The sequence below is a fragment of the Megascapheus bottae genome, chromosome 6 (genome assembly GCF_031878675.1).
Source record: "Megascapheus bottae isolate mThoBot1 chromosome 6, mThoBot2.hap1, whole genome shotgun sequence".
Taxonomy (NCBI): Eukaryota; Metazoa; Chordata; class Mammalia; order Rodentia; family Geomyidae; genus Megascapheus; species Megascapheus bottae.
In genome coordinates, this window is record NC_143514.1 from 63,188,103 (window position 1) to 63,211,097 (window position 22,995).

Sequence of the window (22,995 nt, forward strand, 5' to 3'; positions counted from 1 at the left end):
GCTGGTAAGGTGGCAAGCCACAGCTCTCTGGAAGGCTGGAAGTGAGCAGGCCCTGGGAAATGGCGGTATCCAAAATGCAAGTCAGAGTGGGGTAAAGGAGGTGCCTTGAAGCTGTGGGTTCAAATACAGGCTCACTTATTTTTAGCCTGTGACTGATGGTCAAGTCCTCTGAGCCTCGGTTTCTCTGTCTGTAAAGGGAGCTGGAGGTTTGGAATGGGGCCTAGCATGCACAAAGCCCTGGGTTCGATTCCTGGGTACCTCATACACAGAAAAGGCTGGAAGTGGTGCTGTGGCTCAAGTGATAGAGCGCTGGCCTTCAGAAAGCTCAAGGACAGTGCCTGGGCCCTGGGTTTAAGCCCAGGACTGGCAAAAGAAATAATAATAATAATTAATAATAATAATAATAATGAGGGGGACCGGGGGCATAGCCTAGTGGTAGAGTGCTCACCTAACGTGCATGAAGCCCTGTGTTTGATTCCTCTGTACCACATACTCAGGAAAAGTGGGAAGTGGTGCTGTGGCTCAAGTGGTAGGGTGTTAGCCTTGAGCAAAAAGTGTCCAAGGACAGTGCCCAGGCCCTGAGTTCAAACCCCAGGACTGGACAATGCCCAGGCCCTGAGTTCAAACCCCAGGACTGACAAAAAAAAAAAAAAGAAGGAGATGATGGATCTCGGCCATCAGGTTCAAGTCGACTCTGTTACGGGTCCCGTTGGTACTTAGCTCTCCTCTGGCTCATGACGGTCTCCTGGGTCATGTTTGAAACCTCTGAGGTCTGAGTCAGGCCTGACACTCAGCCCTTGGGGGGGGAGGGCGGGTGGGAGTGGGAGCTGTGTGCAGGAGGGAGGGAAGAAGGGAGCAAGGAGGGTGGAACCCCTCTAAGCCATCCAATCTCAGTCTGCTCCTGGGCTCCCGCAGAGGAAGCTGTGCCTGTTTCCCAATGAATCCCCAGTCCTTCCGCCCCTGCAGGTCAGTCAACAAGCTGCTGTGTGTGTTTCTAACTGGAGGGCTGGCTGCTTCTTGTCTGCTTCCTATTTGGGCCCAGAGGCCAGACACAGGGTGCCATCAGCGGGATGCAGTTGCTTTAGGCCCAGTATCTTCAGGTGTGACCAACACAAACCCACAGGGAGACTGGCAGAGAGACATATGCAGGGCCAGGCTCCTGCCTCCTTGTCTCTTCCTCTGCCCCAGACAGATCTAATCAACAGAAGTTGATTTAGTGGTTAAATATGCCCTGTGCCTGCCCTCTAGGGCGGGGCTTGAGCTGTGCCAGCCCATTGGGGGGAAGGCTTGTTGAGGTGAGGGAGGGAGTTTGTGACTCAGTCATTCTGGGGTGCATTTGACCAGATGTCTGGGTGATGCTTTCAGGCTGCCTTGATGACACTTTGAAAGTCACTGACTTTAGAGGGAGGCCCAGAGAGAAGAAAAGCAGCAGAAAGAAGGAAGGCAAGATGCACACACACACACACACACACACACACACACACACACACACACACACACGCACACACCTGGAGAGAGGGGGAGAGCGAACTGCACCCAGGATGATCAGATGGTCAAGTCTGAGGCACAGGCACCGAAGAGACAGGAGACCCTGTTCTACCTAAGCGGAGACTGGGACAGCAAACACAGAGCTGTGAAGCTCTGGGGGTGGGGTGGGGGGGTTGAATCTGGTCTTCCCGGGAATGTTCAGCCACATCCAGACTCTTGGGGGAGCCCATGTGTGGTGGCTTTGTAAGCAGTGCCTCCTGTGGCCTGGTGTTGGCCTAAATGGCGCTTTGCTATTCTGCTCAAAGGTCAGGGTCTGTCTGTCATCTGCTGGAGGAAACCTTTCTGACTGAATCACTCGTGGGGCTCTTGATTCTTGGGAATTGTGCCGCTATAGAGTCTCCAGTTTTCTGTGAGTTTCTAAGGGTTTGACTCATGGTTCTTGGTGTGTCTGAGTTGTGTGTCATCTTCCTGGCTCTTGTGTGTTTAATGGTGTGTGTGTGTGTGTCTAGATGAATGATACCCTAGGGTCTCCTCCCTCCCTCCTTCCCTCCTTCCCTTCTTCCCTCCTTCCCTCCCTCCCTCCCTCCCTTCCTCCTTTCCTCCCTCCCTCCTTCCCTCCCTTCCTTCCTTCCTTCCTTCCTTCCTTCCTTCCTTCCTTCCTTCCTTCCTTCCTTCCTTCCTTCCTTCCTTCCTTCCTGTAGTACTTGAGCTTGAACTCAGGGTCTTGCACTTATTGGACAGGCACACTGCCATTTGAGCCACACTTCCTCTCTAGCTCTTTTTACTTCGGTGAGTTTTGAATAGGGTCTAAGGAGTATGTTCAGGCTGACCAGGACCTTGACCCTCCATTGTGTGTTTTCCTGGATCGACAGGAACATGTCACTACCCTCAGCTTTTTATGAGATAGAGTCTTGTAGCTTTCGATTTTCCTAATCTCTGCCTCTGAGTATCTGGGTTTACAGGCATGAGGCACCACACCTGGCCCAAATAGTTCATTTCTCTCTTCTTCCGCCCTTTATTTGGAATCACATTCTTGGCCCATGAAACTTTCTTAAGTAAGGTCCTTTGAGATATCTATCTATCTATCTATCTATCTATCTTTGTACATTTCTAAATTATATGCATCATCAAATGTATAGAAAATATCAATTATAAAGGATGAGATTGGGGGGTTAGAAGTGTGGCTCAGGTGTCATCCAATGAGTAAAAAAGAAAAAGCAAATGGGTGGGATTAAAGTGGGAATAGATGTTTGATATGTAGCTATTTTTCCCTGTGCGAGGCCATGGCCCTGGTATGTTAGCTTCTTGAAGCTGCCTCCTGTGTCCTGTATTGGGTTGGACACCAGTGATAGAATGCTCAGTTCTCATAAGCTGGGCTTTGTGCGAGGGCTTTGTATGAATAAACTCCTGTAAGTTCCCTTAACAGTTCTTGACGGTAGGAGCCACAGTTCTTTCTCTTTCCCAGGTGAGGAGACTGAGGTACAGAAACAGTGTGTCACTTGTCCATTGTCACACAGCCAGAAAATGACGTGGCTGGAGTGTGAACCCCAGTGGGACGTTCACTAAGCTCTAGCTGCCTGTTAGAGGGTGATGGAGGGAATTTATACCTGCTTGCAAAGCCACATTTGTGTGTGTGTGTGTGTGTGTGTGTGTGTGACTTTGTATGTCTCTGTGTGTGTGGTGTATAACTCAGAGCCTGGGCACTGTCAGATTTTGCCCATGGTTGGCACTCTACCACTCTTTGTCACAGCTCCACTTCTGACTTTTTGGTGGTTAACTGGAGATAAGGGTCTCACCAATTTTCTTGCCTGGGCTAGCTTCGAACCACTATACTCAGATCTCAGTCTCCTGAATAGATAGGATGAGAGATGTGAGCCACCAGCTCTTGGCTGAAGGCCATGACTTCTGCTTTCATCACAGGAAGAGACCCAGACAACTCTGGGTCCTGTGCCAGGGGCTATGCCCGCGTCACATCCTCACTCTCCCCTCCTCTGTGCTTTCAGTCCTGCACTCCTGTCCTTACAAAGCCAGAACCTGGAAGGCAGCGCTCTCCTCTCACTCTGAGACCAGGCTGATCAGGAAGGTGAAATTTATCCATAAACACATTAAGAGATGCATCAAGTTGCCCTAGAAACTAGATTCTAGTTAAGTGCCTGAAAAGTAATTATAAACTCCAGAATATCTTTCAGCCGAGCCAGGTGGCTGGAAAATTAGAAATCTATTTCTGAAACACCTTCTGCTTTCCAGCAAGGCTGGGGTTAGGGCGCAGGCAGGGCGGGCGCCAGTGGCCGGTGGAGCTGGGTGTGCGCGTGGATGTTGCAATGTTCGTGTGCCGCTGCAGCAGCAGCGGGTTGGTTGGTGGTGGTGCAGGGAGGGGAGCTGGCAGTCCGGGGGTGTAGCTGGCGCCTGGTGCAGAGTGGAGGCGGCAGAGCGCCTCCTCTCCTGTGTCATTCCCCCTCCCCTTCCCCCAAGTCAGGTTGCTAGGACACGGGGCTTTGGAGACGCTAGCCGATTTGCCAAACAATTTTTCTCCCAATTAGGAATAATTAGGCAAAGGGAGAAAGCGTACACTTGGATGGGGACAGAGACAGGCTTGGAGCTTGGGGACCCCAAAGAGCCCTTAGGGTTTGGTGGCAGAGAGATCCCAGGGGAGCTCCCGTCCCCAGGGAGCGTCTCCGTGCCCGTGGCCCCGTGGCCCCGGAGGGACCACGGGGGAGGGGCTGGCATTCACCAAACATCTTCTATGTGTCAAGCCACATCTGCTGTCTTGTAGGACCCTCGCATGCCTGTGACAGGCCAGGGAGGAAGACTGGCATGTCATAGGGTGGTCCCTTTACTACACACATCCCGCCATCCCCAGATGTCCTCCACCTGCCCAGAAAGCTAGCTCCTTCTCAGCCTTCAGGTGACTCTTCTTATTTTCTGGGCTAGAGCCTCCCCTTTCCCCCTTGCTGTTTTCCGTGGCAGTGCCACGTGGCTTGCAGTGGTTCTACTTGTCTATTCATTTGCTTCCTCATCTGTCCTCGCTGGCGTGTCATATTCCTGAGGACAAGGGGCCATGTGTGCGTCTTGCTTTTGGCATGCTTCCCAGCACACAAAGAGGCAGAGTGTGGTGAGTCACACCTGTAATCGTAGCTCCGAGGAAGGCAGAGACAGAGAAGATGGATGCAAACAACTAGCTGTCCTCAGTGTCAAAAGAGCCGGTGTGCTGTGGTGGCGCCCCTTCCTAAGCCAACCACGCAGAAGGTGAGGCAGGAACGTGGAAGGCTGGAGGCAATCCTAGACAAAAGCAAGAGACGCTGCCTGGAAAAGAATTAAAATAGAAATTAGAAAGATAATTAAAGAAAAGCAACACTGGAGGTGTGGCTCAAGTTGGAGAGCACATGCCTAGCCAATAGGAAGCCCTGTGTTCTAACCCCAGTTCTACAAAAAAGACTAAAAAACGATTTGATTCTGGTCTATTGGTGGTGAATGAACAGAGGACTTCTCGGTCTTGTATAAAGGGAGTGGTGGCTCTATGGCTGTGTAGGCCTTCTGTGAGGTCTGAGGTGACTTATAGACCCAGCCTGGGCCCCACATTGATGCTTCTCCAGCTGGTTTCTTCTCAAGGCATCTGCTGCCCCTCTGCCTCCTGCTAGCCATGGCCTGGTACCCTGTCTCCAAGAAGGCCAGCACAAGGGGGGGGGCACATGGCTGACTGCTGTCCTTTGGCATGGTGATTGCAAAAGATGGCAGTGTGGGCTCAAATTCTATACGCTTCAGTCAGTGCTTCATGGCCCTGGCTCTACCTGTCTCTTACCCAAAACGTGTGTGTATGTGTGTGTGTGTGTGTGTGTGTGTGTGTGTGTACGTGTGTGCCAGTACTAGGGATGTGAACTCAGGTTCAAGGCTCTGTCCTGTATTTTGGCTTTTTTGCTCAAGGCTGGCACTCTGCCACTTGAGCCACAGCTCTGCTTTCAGATTTTTGGTGGTTAACTGGAGCTAAGAGTCTCAGTGGCTTTTCCTGCCCAGGTTGGATTTGAACCGTCATCCTCAGCTCTCAGCCTCCTGAGAACCTAGGATTACAGGTTTGAGCCACTGCACCCGGCTCCACGGGAAGGTCATTGGCTGTGATTGCCATGTGGGTTCTGGGGTGAAAGAATCAGGGACGGAATAGATCAGTGGTCCAGGGAGGAACAGGAGAGAAATGGCTGGACTCAAAGCATCTTCCCCTCCTCCTAGTTCGGCACTGGTGGTACTGAGGGTTTGAACTCAGGATTTCCTGCTTGCCAGGCAACCATTCTACCCCTTTAATTTTATTTGCTATGATTATTTTTATTTTAGAGCTTGCTGAGACCAAGCTCCTCCTATTTACACATCCTATCTAGGTGGGATGACAGCCCTACCACCCCACCCAAATTTTATTAGTTGAAATGAGGTCTAAGCACCTTTCTGCCTAGACTGGCTTGGAATTGTGATCCTCCCATTCTCAGCCTCCTAAGTAGACAGGATTACTGGTGAAACCTCCCAGGCCTGGCTCAAGACATATGTGGAGGCAGACATGGCAGGCTCCACAAGACACGATGTGGAGTGCAAGGAAGAAGTGGCATCAAAGTGATGACCAGATCTGTGGCTCAAATCACTGAGCAAACAGTGGCATGATTTTCAGAGAAGGGAAACCCAGCCTTCAGGCTGTTGGATGGATATTGCAGTGGTTTCTGAAGTCAGAAGGCTGACGGCTTATGTGTGTCTTTGTGGGCTGAGGGTGAGCATGCTGTGTGAGCTGTTGAGGGTTGGGTACAATCATTGCTTTGGGTAAAGTCTATGTGTGTGTGTGTGTGTGTGTGTGTGTGTGTGTGTGGGCAGAGAGCTGCATGTACACGCACATCTGTGTGCTGGATGAGGATACACAGATGTGCATGGCACCTGCATGGTTGGGGATAGAATTGGTGTGTGAGCGCGTCTGTTTGAGCGTGACTGGGTGTGGAGAGAAGACACATGCATGTGATGCAGGCTGCGCTAGGTGGGCGGCATGGGAGCTGAGTTTATCCGTGTAAGACATGTGTAATTGAGGAGATCCATATTGGGTGGGGGACATGCAGAGTTTTATGCACGAGGGCGGGACTGTGCCTGTTCATCCAGCATGAGTGCGTGCAAGGCCTGTGCATGCACACCAACTCAGGGGCACAGGCCTGTGTCCGTCTGTCTGTGGGGAGGGCACCCGCACCTGTGTGCCCAGGTGTGGGTGTGAGCATCCATCTGTGTGCAGTGAGTGTACCCGCCTGTACCCTTTGGGCTCCTGGTGCCTGCGAGTCACCCAGGCGGCAGCTTGCAGAGCGTGTTATGACATGTTTATAGGCCTTTCAACCTTAATGCATTTTAAATTTCCAACCCAGGGCGATCCCGCTGGATTGCAGAGCCATTTGTTTCTCGCTCTGCTTTAAAAAGAAAGTTTCCAGAGCAAAGTCCCTTCTGCTTCCAGCCCGGCTGGGCACCTGCAGATGGAAGGTTTCAGCCCAGTGGGGTGGGGTGGTGGTGGGTGTGGCCTGGAGAAGGGGTGGGTGGGGCCTGGAGGGGAGGTGAGGGAAGGGAGGGGATCTAGAGTGGGATGGGAATACAGACCTTGTGGTGGGGAGAAAGTAAACCCTCGGTGAGGCAGGCCCAAGACAGGGCAGGTTAGCCTCCTTTGCACACCTCTTCTTTTCCTGTCTGCCTCAAGGTTTGTGCCAGGCCCCCTGCTTCTTAGCTGCTCAAGGCAACTCCTGATGTGATAAATTCAGGCTCAGGTTGTTCTAGCCATCCCCGGATCCTCAGGTATGCCATTGGCTACCACAAGTGCCCACTACTTTCCTCTGGTCCCACCCCAGGTCATCATGATGGTGTCTGCTGTGCCATCTGTGTTCAGGGAATGGAGGGCAAAGCCTTTCACCTGTCAGGGTGAGCTGAGGGCACAGGGGCGTGGGAGGGGGTGGGGCAGGGATACTGCTGACCTTAACTGCTTGAGGGACTAAGAAGCTTGAAAAGTAACAGTTCCTCAAATTTTAGCTTGTATTCTGGGGGTCCTTTGGATGAAGTCTCAGCCACAAAGCTGTTGGTGTCGTGTGGGCAGTGAGTGACACAGCACAGCTGGGCTCAGAGTCGCCCCAGCCTCGCCTCTGAACCACGATGTGCACCCCAGATCTCCCTTCCCGTGGGACAGTTTTCCCTGGGACTCCTTTGTCCTCCATGCCATTAGCTCCCAGAGAGGCCACCTCACGCCTCCTGATCTCACATGGAGATCAGGCTGTGGCTGGGACCTCTGCAGCCTCTGCCACCGACTTCCATGCCTACTTTTTCAATTCTTGTTTGACTAGCTACGTATAATAACAGAGTTTGTCTTTGCACTGGGCAGGGGGGGGCAGTTATGAGACTGGCAGTCTCCTTCTTGACTTGTTGTTAGTCATGGGGTCTGGGTACTGTCACTGAGCTTTTTTACTCAAGAATAGCCATAGCTCCACTTCTGGTTTTCTGGTGAGTAATTGGAGATAGGAGTCTCATGGAGGGCCCAGAGTTTGGCCTAGGGGTAGAGTGCTTGCCTAGCATGCATAAAGCTCTGGGTTAGATTCCTTGGTACCATATGCACAGAAAGAGCTAGAAGTGGTGCTGTGGTTCAAGTGGTAGAGCGCTAGCATTGAAGAAAGCCCAAGGATAGTGCTCAGGCCCTGAGTTCAAGTCCAGGACTGGCAAAAGAAAAAAAAAGTCTCATGAACTTTCCTACCTAGGCTGGCTTTAAACTGTGATCTGAGTAGCTAGGATTGGTGGTGTGAGCCATGGGTACTGGACTCCCTTCTTGACTTTTGTTAAGGACTTCACGCCATCCAGGAGGCTAAGCCTCCAACTGGGATCTCTTTAACATTCCATTTCACCCAGGCTTGCTGGACCACGCTGTGTCACAGCTCTCAGAACTGAGTTTCTTATTCCTCCTCCTTCTCCAACTCCTCCTTTTATCATCACTATCACTATCACTACCACCACCGCCATCATCATCATTGTCATTTGTTCCCATACTGGGGCTTGAACTTAGGACCCTGGCTCTATCACTTAACTTGTTTTGCTCAAAGGTGGCACTCTACCACTTGAGTCACACTTGCACTTCTGGCTTTTTGCTGGTTAATTGAAGCTAAGAGTCTTAAAACATTTTCCCACCTTGGTAAGGTTGGAACCTTGATCCTCAGATCCCAGCCTCCTGCATAACTAGGATTTCTGACATGATCTGTTGGTATTTAGCTTGATTTTATTCCATGAGTTCAGCCAGGTGGAAGGACAGGAAAGTCCCTGGTGGGTGGACAGATGCCCCTTCTGGAAACTTTAGGTACTTTCAGGCCCACTTGATGACATGTATTTTTTCCCATCTCTTTCAAGAAATGGCCTAGTTCTTGGTTGAAAATACTGTCTAGGGTCGGGAGTTTGGACTAGTGAGAGTGCTTGCGTAACAGGCATGAAGTCCTGGGCTTGATTCCTCGGTACCACCATATATGGAAAATCCAGAAGTGGTGCTGTGGCTCAAGTGGTAGAACACTAGCCTTAAGGAAAGCTCAGGGCAGTGCTCAGGCTTGAGTTCATTTCCCAGGAGTGGCAGAGAAAGAGAGAGAGAGAGAAAAGACAGAGAGAGAGAGAGAGAGAGAGAGAGAGAGAGAGAGAGAGAGAGAGAGAGAGAGAGAGAGAGAGAGAGAGCTGTCTAACCACTGGGCACAGTGGCTCACGCCTGTAACCTTAGCTACCAAGGAGGTTGAGTTCTGAGGATCTCGTTTTAAAGCCACCCAGGGCACTAAAGTCTGTGAGACTCTTATCTCCAGTTAATCACTAGAAAACTGAAAGTGTCACTGAGGCTCAAGGAGTAGGGCAGTAGGGCAGTAGCCTTGAACTGAAGAGCTCTTGAACTCTGATTCAAGCCCCATGACTTGCAAAACCAACCAACCAACCAACTAACCAACCAACCAACCAACCAACCAACAAAAGACTGTTTAATCACTGTGGAGTGAGAGGGTGGCTTAGTGGCAGTGAACGTGGTCTCCAGAGCCAGTGGTCTGGATTTGGTCCTGGCCATTTGGTAGCCTGGCTCTATGGCTGATGTGAGCTGTCTGTTAGCCTTAGTGGTCCCATCTTGCTCAGTAGGGATAAGGAGAGCAGCCAGGTCACAAGGCTGTTAGAGTCAGTTGACAGTACATGTAAGGAATTTGGAACAAGCCCTGTGTAGGCATAAGTTGGGCAATACTGCTGTTAGGGTTAAATATTTAAACATTTTTTTTTGGGGTGCCAGTCCTGGAGCTTGAACTCAGAGCCTGGGAGCTAGCTATATCTAAGCTTTTACCCTCAAGGCTAGTGCTCTGCCACCTAAGCCACAACTATACTTCCTCTTTCTGGTGGTTTTACTGGAGATGAGTCTCATGGACTTTTCTTCCCAAGCTGGCTCTGCACAGTTACCCTCAGATCTCAGTCTCCTGAATTGTTAGTATGACAAGGTGTGAGCCACCAGATCCTGCCTAGCAAACTTCACAGTGAAGTCTTCTGTGCAGTAAATCCTCTTCCACATCTCTCTCCTTGGGCTGAAATACACAGACGTGTATGTAAATGTGATTTGTAACCTATGTTATTTAGCTGCTTTCCCTCCCTCTCCTACTTAATCATATATCTTGGAAGATTTACCCCTATCAGTCCCCAAAGATCTTTATTCTTTGAAACCTGGTATTAATGAGCTACGATTTATTGACCCAATCTATCACCAACTTGTAGATATGAAGACTGTGTTCGATTTTTCACTATTTTAAGCTGCCTTATGGGTATATGTTGGGCATACGTCTTCTTACATCTGGATTGTCTCTTTGGACTGAGTTGGAGGAGGAGGAATTCTCCATCAAAGCCATGGTGTGGTTTACACTTTGTTACCCTATGACCCTGCTGCCCTTTGCAAAACTGTTCCAACTGCTGCCTGCCAAGCATGGCCCTTCTCATTTTGGTCATATGTCTCCCATCAGGCTCCCCTGTTGGGCCCTGAGCTGAGGTCACTTGAGGTCAGAAGGAAGCTGGGGGAACACATACTTAAAAAAAAAACAAAAAACAGCCCACGAGGATGTCTTGGGCAGCATTCCTGCGGAGGGCACTTCCTGAGCACGGCCACTGGGGTATGTGGCTCAGCCACTGGGCTCTTTCCAGCAAGAAGGACAAAGCCTAAAGCAAAGGGAGGCCTGTTGAAAAGTGACTTTGATGAATGTTAACGTGCTGTTCTCTCTAGGCTGCAGAGTGAAGGAGTCAGGTTGATTTTTTTTTTTTTTTTACCAGATTTTTGCATGAAGGCAGAGGCTTCGAGTGGCAGATTGCCCTTTTCAAAGATGGCTGCAGCAACAGCTCCCATCCTGGTGCTGTGTGCCAGGAGACCTGACAGGGCCACGACGACATGGAGCCTGACCCCTTTCCTTCCTCTTGAACCTGGACTTTCACCAGTGAAACCTGGTGGACCTGATGCCCTTTCTCAATTCCTGAACTATGCATGTGGGAGTAAAGTCATATATTGCTTGCTTTACTCTACTGAGTTTGGGGGTAATTTGTGGCACCTCTATAATAGCTGGAATGTGAGGGCGTGGCTGTTGAAGGGATCTATCCAGTATCAGTGCATCCCTGAGGCTCCCCCAGGGGCTCTCATGACTTAGTGGGGGGCTGGGCAATCTGCATCTGAAATGATCACTCCAGGAAATGTTGGCATTTGCTAGTACATCCAAATGTCCGGTGAACCAGGTATTGGTGGTTCATGCCTGAAATCCTAGCTCTTCAGGAGATGAAGATGGAGGCTTGTAATTCTAAGCCAGCCTGGGCTGGATGTGGTCCCTGAGGCTTCTATTTCTCCTTGACCCCCCAAAAAGCCAGAAGTGGAACTGAGGCTCAAGAGTACACACACACACACACACACACACACACACACACACACACACACACACACTCACACTCACACTGTGAAGGCAGAGAGATCTGAGTGTGGATTCTAATTTATATTTTTCTGTCCCTTATCTGTAAAGCTCCTGCTCCTCTGTGGCATGGAGAATTGGGTGAGGAAAGATAAGGACTGGGGGAGAACGGACAGGTCCTTTTGTGCCTGGGCTGGCTTTGAACCTTGATCCTCAGATCTCAGCCTCCTGAGTAGCTAGGATGACAAGTGTGAGCCACCTCGCCTGGCCTTAGTAGTTCTTAAAGAGGAACACACTTAGCCAGAATTCATGATAACTTCTGCTGAATCCACAGCGCATTTGCATTGTTTAATGAAATCTTCATGTCTCTCTTTTCCCTCTCCTTTCCCTTCTGTTCTCTTCCCCCTTCCCATCTCTTTCCTTTCCCTCCCTTCTCCCTTCCCCTCCCCTCCTCTCTCCTCTCTTCCCTTTCCTTCCCTTCCTCCCTTCTTTACTCCTCCTTCCCTTCCCCTCCCTCCTTTCCTCCTTCCTTCCTTCCTTCCTTCCTTCCTTCCTTCCTTCCTTCCTTCTCTCTCTCCCCCTCCTTTCCTCCTTCCCTTCCCTCTCTCTTCCACCCCTCTCTCTCCCTCCCTTCCTTCCTTTCTTCTTTTCTTTCATCCTTCCTTTCTTCCTTCCCCTCCCTCCCCTCATTCTTCCCTCCCCTTCCTTCCTTTTTCTCTCTCTCTCTCTTTCTTTCTTCAGTACTAGAGGTGGCCCTCAGAGACTTCCACTTGCTAGGAAAACACTACTATTTGAGTGCCCACTAGTTCTTTGCTTTAGTTATTTTTGAAGTGAGATCTTGTGCTTTTACACAGACCTGGCCTCAGACTTTTATCCTCCCACTATGACATAGCTGGTCCCACAGAAGTATACCACCACTGGCTTATTAAGATGGGGTCTCGTGAACTTTTTTCCCAGGCTGGGCTTGAACCATAACCCTTCTATTCTCACCTCCTGGTGAATATTTCTTAAACACTTAATTGTTTTTGAACGAATACTGACTACTTACATAGCTGTGAACCAATATTGTTTAAAATCCACATGCAGAGAAGTCTGCTTTTAATTCAGATTCCGTTCCCCCTCTTGTTCTTCCTTTCAAAGGCAATCATTTTTATTTATGTTTGATTTACCTTTGTATTTTTTTTGGAAAGTTACATAATCTATTTTTTTCTTTCTAAACTGTCTTTCAATCAGTAAAAGTGTCAAAATGTTATTTACTTTTTCTAACCAAATTTCTTTCTTTATGGTAATCTTTTTTATTGTAGCTATTTATTTTTATTTATTTTTTTATGTAGCTATTTATATACATATATGTACATATATATGTACATATATATACAAATCTTGTGCTGCAACTGTATGGTTTGAACATTTGGAAACAGGAATGAGTATATTTGCCTAATCATCACTGTTTAAGAAAGAGAACATGGCCAGGCGTGATGGCTCATGCCTGTAATCCTAGCTACTCAGGGGGCTAAGATCTGAGGATCAATGTTCAAAGCCAGCCCAGGCACAAAAGGACCTGAGACTCTTATCTGCAATTAACCTCTCGAAAACGGGAAGTGGGGCTTGGCTCAAGGATAGGGTGATAGCCTTGAGCTAAAGAGCTCAGGGACAGTGCCTAAGCCAAGTTCAAACCCCATGACTCACAAAGAATGAAAGAAAGAAAGAAAGAAAGAAAGAAAGAAAGAAAGAAAGAAAGAAAGAAAGAAAGAACATGGCTGGGCACTGGTGGTTCATGCCTGTAATCCTAGCTACTCAGGAGGCCAAGATCTAAGGACTGAGGTTCAAAGCTAGATTAGTCAAGAAAGTCTGTGAGTTTCTCTGTCTCTGTCTCTGTCTCTCTGTCTCTCTCTCACTGTCTCTCTCTCTCTCCTCTTTTGTTGAACTTAGTACCTGAGTACTGTCCCTGAGCTCTTTTTTTTGTTGTTGTTGTTGTTCAAGGCTAGCACTCTACCATTTTGAGCCACAGCACCACTTCCAGTTTCTGGTGGTTAATTGGAGTCTCACAGGGACTTCTGTCAGGGCTGGCTTTGTACTGCAATCCTCAGATCTCAGCCTCTTAAGTGGCTAGGTTTACAGCTGTGAGCCACTTGCACTCAGCTCTCTTGTGAGGCTCTTATCTTCAATTACCCACCAAAAAGCCAGAAGTGGAGTGGTAGGGTAGAGCATTAGCCTTGAGCAAAAAATCTCAGATCCAGAGCCCAGGCCCTGAGTACAAGCCCTAGTATTGGCACAAACAGGAAGAGATCATGGCTAGATTTCCACAAGTTTCTCTTATATAATGTATACATTCGCTGTCTTAGGCATTTGCTTTTGTAATGTGTTTGTTTCTTGGCTCTTCTTTCAGTTGGGTTGGCTGTATTTTCTTTTTTTTTTTTTTGTATCTTTTAAATATTCTGTTTATGAGCCTACTTTTTTTTTTTTTTTTTACCAGTTTTGGGGCTTGGACTCAGGGCTTGAGCACTGTCTTTAGGCATTCCTCTTACAGCTTTTTCTATGTATGTAGCTCTGAGGAATCGAACCTAGGTCTTTGTACATGCTGGGCAAGCACTCTACCTTTAGGCCATGTTCCCAGACCTGAGTTTACTGCTTTTTAAAATATTGCAACCATCCCTATTCTCTTGTTTTTATTTCACTCCTTCTGTGGTATTTTCTGTGGGTTTGGGTATGTGTGTGTATGCACATGCTGGTTCGGGAGCTTGAACTCAGGGCCTCTTATTCTGTTTTATTTGCTCTTTAAGTCCACAAGTCATAGTTTTACATATTTTAATGGATGCCTATGTATGTTATGCTAACTGACACACAGGTCCTTTGACTCTCCTTTGACTCAGCCTTTTCTTTAAATCTCTGTCTTCCAGGCCCCTCCCTCCCTCCATTTTAATGGAATCTACCACAAAACCTCAGTTATAAATCAAAATACTCTGTGGTCCCTTTCCTGATTCCATTTCCTCTTCTGCCCCTCCCCTCAAGTAACCATTATCTAGAGTCAGTGCCTGTAACTAATTTCATTTGTCTTGCATGGTGGATGCTCTTTTGATAGCCAAGTGAACCCATCAACAGTGTGTTCATTGCTTAACAAACATCACAACTTTATACGTATAAGTGATGTTACTGTGAACACCCTTTTGTAGATTGCTTTCTTCCTTCAAGATTATGTGTCTAGGCTGGGCCCTGTGGGCTCATGTCTGTAATCCTAGCTACTCAGGGGCTGAGATCCAAGGATCGATCACAGTTTAAAGCTAGCCTGGGTATGAAAGTCCATAAGACTCTTATCTCCAATTAACCACTAGAAAACCAGAGGTGGTGCTGTAGCTCAAAGTGGTAGAGAGCTAGCCTTGAGCTAAAGAGCTCAGGGACAGTGCCTGGGCCAAGAATACAAGCCCCACAACCAAATAAAAAAACAACAACAAAAGGATTATGCATCTAGCCTTTATCTGTATTGCTGTAGGGAACTTTCACTTACTCAATTTTAATCACCATGTAGTGTTCCATTATGAGTATCTCACAGCGAGCTTACCCCTTTCCTACTGATAGGAGAAATAAAGAATGATACTCTCTCCTGGTATCATCTGTCAGAGTTTCATTAGAAATCATACCCAGGACCAGAATTGCAGGATATGAAATTTAACTTCAGTAGGTATTACCTGCCAAATTGTTCTCTAAAATAGCCACAGATTTACAATGCCATCAGTAAATGTATAAAATGTCTTCCCTGTTGCTTTGTATTCTAGCCAACCTTGGTGTGGTTACATTTATGTACGTACGTATGTATGTATGTATGTATGCATGCATGCATTTTCCCATCTCATGGATGTAAAATGGTATCTTCATTAGCCAGAAACTCAGGAAATCACACACCACACAGGTTTTTCAGACAGATGAAATGTAATGCAGGAAACTGGCTATCTGGGTGTGGGGAAGCTGATAGGTTAGGAAGAGAACACAGAGAAAGCTTAGACACAATAACTGCAGGGACTGGATACCGCCCTGAGGACCTAGGAGTCTGCCTTAGCACTGCAAAGGGCTTGGCCAGCAGCTGCTGTCTTAAGAAAGAGTGAGAGAAGGCTGGATGTGGGTGATGGGTGCAGAAGGAATCCAGGCTGGAGCCAACTACTGCTGCTGGAAACGATGTTGGCAGGAAGAAACAGGAGCTAAGTCCTCGTTCTGTCTTCCCATCTTTCTCAAATGCATCCTGTTCCTGGAACCACACAGGAGCCCAGCTGTTTCTGGAGATGTGGAAGTATCATGGGTGGAGTCTTGGGCCCAATAAAAGTAGACAACATAGCAGGGTGTATTTGTGTGGAGAGACCTTGGTGGGTCACCTGTGTGCCATCTCACTGCTTTTTTTTTTGTGGGTCATGGGGCTTGATCTCAGCCAGGGCGTTGTCTCTAAGCTCTTCAGCTCAAGGCTACTGCCTTACCCTTGAGCCAAGCCCACTTCCTATTTTCTGGAGGTTAATTGGAGATAAGAGTCTCATTCAGGTCCTTTTGTTTCTGGGCTGGCTTTGACCCTTGATCCTCAGACTCGGCCTCCTGAGTAGCTAGGATGACAGGCGTGAGCCGCCATGCCTGGCTTCACTATGTGTTATAATATCTGGCTTCTTCACATTATTAGCTATTTTCAAAAGTGTTCCACAGATACCCTTGCATGGAGATTTACAGGAAAATAAGTTTCTGGACATTAGAATGATAGAGTCAAGGAAAATGAATGTGTTTAAGGCATTGGGTTCAGGCTGACAAAATTGCTAGAGGAGAGGTTTTGCATGAAAGGGAGCCCCACCCATGGTGATATTTATTTATTCATTTTTAAAGAAACGACATCACAGAGTGGATAGCCATAGAAGAGATTGGCTTTCCACCCCTGAGAGCTTATCTGGGGGACCAATTCCTGCCCCAGCAGCGGGCACTGGCCAGTGAAGAACTGACCACTCTGTGTCAGCAAAGAAGAGGTGACCTTCAACCATGGCATTATTGACACTAGGCTAGTGCCCTGGGCGGCCTCTGCATCCTACAAGAGACACAGAAACGTTCACTGCCCACAGACCACAGGGCAGCCTCCGTGAATGGCAGCGGGTCCCCACGATCTGTGGTATCAGGGGCGTATCCTGTCCTCTGAGGGTTCAGCCCTCGCTGTGTGTATGCTGGCTTCATTGGGCTGGCAAGAGCCCTTTGTGTGTGTGTGTGTGTGTGTGTGTGTGTGTAAGTGTTGGGGGTTGAAAGGTAAGGACAAGAGGGAGGAAGGAAGGAAGGAAGGAAGCAAAGGAAGGAAGGAAGATGACAGTCTGAGAGTGGAGGAAGTGAGGGCCAGTTGGCATATCTGGTGTTCTGAAAGTGTGAAGGGGTTTGAGTTGCACAGGAAGGAAGGAAGGAAGAGAGGAAGAAAGGAAGGAAAGAAGGAAGAGAGGGAAGGAGGAAGGGAGGGAGGGAGGGAGGAAGAAGGAGGGTGTGAAGGTACTTAAACCTGCATCACAGTAGAGCTGAGAGCTATTTTACCTGGCTTCAGTGCTCTGGCCAGGGTCTCGGCTCAGCTCTGCGGAAAGCATGAATCCTTAATCAGATGCTTGAAGTCCTGAGGCTCCTCCCAGCTGGTAAGCAAGAGCCCAGAGCCCTCACTTGACTGGGCCAGGCATCCATTTCCAAGTGGGCTGCCTCTGCCATGCTTGGCTTGGCACAGGATGTGCAGAAGGACAGTGGCCCTGGCCAAACCTGGCTGGCTGGTGTGGTGGTTGGAGGTCTGGACGGAAGATGTCATCTGCTTGTGATTCTGTCCAAAATGTGTCTCCAGGGAAGCTTTGAGATTGACCCGGGAACCATCCCTAGCCCTGACTCCCTCCTGAATTGCCTCTTGGATGTCCTCTTTGGTATCTTCCTGTTACCTCCCATGCCAGCTTAAGTGCTGTAAGCTTGGCACACTGTCTCATCCTTAGAGAAGTGCTTACCACGGGTTCTTAAGAAACATGAATTGGTGAAGTAGAGGTTTTTTTTTTTTTTTTTCAGTTTTGGGGCCTGAACCCTGGGTCTGGGCATCGTCCCTGAGCTCTTCAGCTCAAGGCTACCACCCTATCCCTGGAACCATAGCTCCACTTCCTATTTTCTGGTAATAATTGGAGATAAGAGTCTCAAATTCTTTAGTGCCAGGGTTGGCTTTGAACTACAGTCCTCAGATCTCAGCCTCCTATGTAGCTAGGATTACAGGTGTGAGCCACCGGGCCCAGCAGGAGAGGAGTTCTCAGCCAGCATTTCCGTTTGCAACCATTGCCATCGTGGGATGCCTTGTCTGTCACTTCTATCACCATTGTCACTGTCTGGATGCGCCTTCACCTTTCCTCTCCACATATATAACTGGCCAACATGTCCTTTGTGCTCCATCCAGCCACAGGCCTGCATCCATACCCTCCCCCTCCATGCTTCCCATGGCCCTAAAGCCCAGCCTCTGACTGCCCTGCTGCTTCCTGCCTTAAGATCAGTGATTCCTTGTTGCTTTTGGCATAAAATCCCACGTTTCAGCTTGGCTTTGTAGGTCCAGTGTTAGACTTCTCATCTTTCTATTGGCATCATCCAGTTCCTTTCTGAATGTCCCCTGTTCCAGCCAACCTGCTCTTCTCATTCCTCAAACTTCTTGATGTCTCCCTGTCCAGGGTTCAGCCTCTGGTTACAATCACCTCTTCATTGGCCTGTCCTGTGTTTGCTTACTTCTCCTTCCATGGACTGAAATGCAGACTGAAATCCCACCGAGACCCACCCATGCTGGCCTGCCACTGGATGTTGGGTGCTGATGATGAAGCTCTGGCTTGGTTCATCCAGTGGTAGACCAGTGGGAGCACTGGAAAGGCCAGTAGCCACCACTCGGCTGCCTTCTGTGTTTCTGTACTCTTCTAGTGATGGCCCAGTCATCGAAATGAGGCATAAGAGGAGGGGCCCTGTGTGAGCTAGATAGTCAGGATGGACTGAGGAGAGCTGGCTAAGTGGGTACAGGAAGTGACAGCTGGAGCAAGGAGAAAACAGGAGCATGGAGGGTTGCTGAGGACATCAGGGTCACCTGGGCTCCTGGGGAAAGGCTTTGAGGAAGGAAAGGGGAGATGTGGGGGCAGGGAGGTGAAAGCTCCCCACAGATGAGACAAAATCTGGAGGTTCAAATAGGGCGGTGATTTTACTTCCATGTAAGAAGTACAGGGAAGCCGAGGAAGCCAACCAGGGCCACATAGTGAGGCCTTGTCTCAGGAATGAGTCCTCTCAGCCAGGCATTGTGGCTCATTCCTGTAATTCTAGCTATTCAGGGGCCAAGATCTGAGGATCATAGTTTGAAGCCAGTCTAGGCAGGAAAGTCTGTAAAACTCTTATCTCCAATTAAACACAAAAAACCCCCCAGAAATGGAGCTGTGGCACAAGTGACAGAATGCTTGCTTTGAGCAAAACAAAACAAAAACAACAACAACAACAACAACCACACAAAAAACCTCAGAGACAGTTCCCAGGCTCCGAGTTCAAGTCCTAGGACAGGCACACACAAACACACACACACACACACACACACACTCACATACACCTCTCTCTTTTTTTTTTTTTTGCCAGTCCTGGGCTTGAGCTCAGGGCCTGAGCACTGTTCTTGGACTTTCTCAAGGCTAGAGCTCTACCACTTGAGCCTCAGCACCACTTCTGGCTTTTATCTATGTATGTGGTACCGAGGAATCGAACCTGGGTCTTCATGCATGTTAGGCAAGCACTTTAACTACTAGGCCAAATTCCCAGCCCACACACCTCTCTTTTTCCACCCCCCCACCAAAATAGAAAGAAACAAAAAGACAATGAAACATGTAAAAAGGCAATCAAAACAAAAAAAAAATCAAAGACACAATGACAAAAAAAAGACAATGAAGCCATTGAGTTGACATGTGAAATTCTTAGTGCAGATTTTGAATTAAGGGGTCTCAGGTAGAGCCTGGAATTATGGATTTCTAACAAGCTCTCAGGTGAAACTAATGTTTCTGAGTCCTACACACTGAGTAACATTGGTTTGTCCTCAGTCAGGGGCTAGGGAAGTTGTCTGTCTATGTGGTTTGGAGGCTCTGGGATCTTGGGGTAGAAGCCCAATTCCAGTCTCTGAGAGCTGCAGGACACAGCTTCTGATAGAGACATGGATGAGCCCCTTCTACCCTGCCCCATCCCCAGGACAGCCAGCTAACAGCATCCTGTTGTGGCTGCAAATGAATTTGCCATGCTCCCTAACTCTTTGATTCAAGCATCTTTCCTGGAGAGTAGCCCTTGGGGAGAACTGCCAGGCCATCCTGTCTCTCAGTGCAGGTGAGCTGGCTGACCCCCCGTCTGGATTGCCTTTCAAGTCTCTCTAAATTATGAAGTCAGCTACTAGATGCTTAGAATGTCTCAAGTTCAAAGGCTAGCAGGATACAAGCCGGCGTCTGAGGGACCCACAGACATCTTAGCAGAGGAATATTAAGACGTGGCGGGCTGGGTTATCAGGAGACTGGCAAGGGTTCAGAAGGAATACATTTTTACTCTGTTTACTGCAGAGCTGGGGAGTTGGTTCTCAGATGTGAGGTGGTGGATCTAACTTCTGTGCAAGATTCTTGGCCAGGAGGCTTGGAGGGAGGGAGGGAGGGGAGGAGGGGGAGAGAGAGGTATAGTAGCTTTAACTTGTGCTCCACAGAGCTTGGGGATCAGTGCAGGGTGGTGGCTGGGTGGGTGAGTGGGGAAGAGGGGAACAGCAAGGGTAATTCTCTGAACTCCTGCTCATTCCTCAGTAACCCCTACCCCCACCCTGGTCCTCCGCCCAGGCAGAGGTGCTATAGTGCCAATTGTTTTACAGACAATCCATTTGTGCTGCTATGTCTAAATACCACAGGCTGGGTAATTAGGAACAATAAGAACAAAATGTATTAGAAGGTCTGGAGAGTAATCAGGACAAGGCCGGTACATGAGCAGGCTTGGTATATGTGGGGGCTGGTTCTGTGTGCTTACAAGATGGCGCCTTGGCAAAAAAAAAAAAGATGGCGCCTTGGATGGTGTCTTCTGTGTCAAATATGGCAGAGGAGCAGAAAGGTCAAAGAGCCAAATGCTAATAAGAAGGTCCCTGATTTCACCTTGTCGCACGATCCCATTGGTAACTGAATTTTAGCACCTAAATTTCCGAGGACATTCAGAACATAGAATCAAAGAAAAAGGAAGGAAGGGAAGAGAAAAGGAGGGAGATGAGGAGGGAAGGAAGAGAAGGAAAGAAGAAAGGAAGAAAAGATAGAAAGGAAGGAATGGGAGAAGGGAAGGAGAGGAGGGAAGAAGAAAAGGAGTAAGAAAGGAAGGAAGGCTTTTATTTATTTATTTATTTATTTATTTATTTATTTATTTATTTATTTTTTTGCCAGTCCTGGACTTGAGCTCTGGGCCTGAGCACTGTCCTTGGGCTTTCTCAAGGCCAGAGCTCTACCACTTGAGCCACAGCACTACTTCTGGCTTTTTTCTATGTATGTGGGACTGAGGAATTGAACCTGGGTCTTGGTGCATGCTAGGCAAGCACTCTACCAATAGGCCAAACTCCCAGCCCCTTGCTTTAAAGAAATTCTTCAAAGTAGTGGCAAGAGTTTGGCATGAGAAGAATTGGTGTCTGGATTCCATTTCTGACTCTGATAGGCTATACAGAGCAGGCAGACACACGGGACCACTGAGAAAGGCAGAACAGAGCCTTCTTCCTTCCATGGTTAGAGGCCCAGGGGATAACACAGCTCCCAGGTTTGGCAGTGAGCTTTGAATGGAGTAGGTTGTTTTCAGAGTTTCTTCCAGTGAGAATAGCCAGAGGCTTTATGACCTGTTCTAATTTTCCCTCCCCACAACCCACAGGGAGGGCATAAGGACGCCCACCTCTTTTCACTTTGAGAGCAGGAAAGGAGCCCAACAAGATGCTGGAACCTGCTCCAGCCTTGCAGCAAGCCTAACACACAGCAGGAAGAGGGGTTGTGGGACAAGGTCTCATGTTAATTTTTGATTTTTTTGGCATATATGTACATATCAGGCCCACTGTGGAAGTGGGATTCAGAAGTCATCGTATGTGTATATGTGTGTGTGTGTGTGTGTGTGTGTGTGTGTGTGTGTGCATGTATGAGAGAAAATGAGAAAGAGAGAGAGAGAGAGAGAGAGAGAGAGAGAGAGGAAGAGAGAGAGAGGAAGAGAGAGAGAGGGAGAGAGAGAGTGTGTCCATGTGGTACAGTGAGCCAAGTCTTTTTTTTAGGGGGGGGTCGTGGGGCTTGAACTTGGCCTGGGCTCTGTCCCTGAGCTCTTCAGCTCAAGGCTATCTATCCTTGAGCCAAGCCCCACTTCCTGGGCTAAGTCTTTCCTCTCATTTCTCCCTTCACACACAGCAGGAAGTTGTGCAGTTCTGTGGTCAGGAGGAGAAATGGTGGGAACGCTGCTTCCAGCCCAATCCATCCTTCCCTGTGTAGCCAAGTGATGGGATACTGCTTTGAAGTCTTCTGCCCTAGGGTGAGACCCTCACCGGAGCTTCACCTGTTGGAGGAGGGCCCCTTCCTGGGATTCTTCCTGGTCTTGATGCCCTACTGCAGCCCGGCCACCTCTTCACCCATAAGGCCCCCCCCAACCCATGGAGGCAGTTACTCTAGGCTTTGTATTCACGTCTATACTGCACTTCAGGTGCCACTTTGGGTTTGACTCAGTTTGGCCCTATCTTCTGGGCTCAGTCTAGCAATTTGGAAATCAAGCTGTCCCCTTGCCTCGCCACCTGCAAGCAGGGCCCATCTCCCAGCTTAACCTCTTCCCCAGACTCAAAGAAGCATACATGTTGGCTGGTGACCATGCTGGAACAGTATGTTGGACTCCAGTGTTCACTGAGGCTGTGTGCCATGTGCCGGTCTGAGCCTAGTATGTATTTGTGGACAAGCCTAGATCCCCAGTAAACCCAGTTGTTGTCCTTGCAGGGGATCAGGACACAAGGCATGGCACAACATCAAGGACTCAGGTGTGTCCATCATGCATGCGTGTGCATACATATCCCTCTGATGCAAGCATGTATCCGTGAATGTGTAGCCACCATCTAAGTGTGTGTCTGGGTTTGTCCTTTCTGGGATGGAAGGAATGGCGTGGGTTCAGTCTCCCCTCCTCTAGTCTCAATGGAAATTGCTCTGGCAATTGCGCTGAGGGAACGGAGTCAAGGGCTTCCAGAATCCTGGAATCTCTCTGTCCTCTGCTTCAAGGCTTCCTCAGCTTGTCTGCCAGTCCTGTGGACTTGAGAGTACCTGGTGTCAGGTGCAGACTCCATATCTTTCTTGGGGAAGCCCTTGGGGAATGTGTAAGGATGGTGATGCCACCACACCAGAGTCTCCATTGAAGTCTATATTGGCTCTTGTCTTTATCATTCACCTCTGGGCTGTTACCCCTGGGGCAGAGAGGCTGAGAATGGGGTCCCAGCCTGGTATCACTGCTCTTGAAGCCAGGCTCAGAGAGACCTTTATTGCTGGCCGAACACCTAGGCTTGGTTGGAGGCCTAATCAAGGACCCTGGGCTTGAAGAGGGGCTATATGCCCAG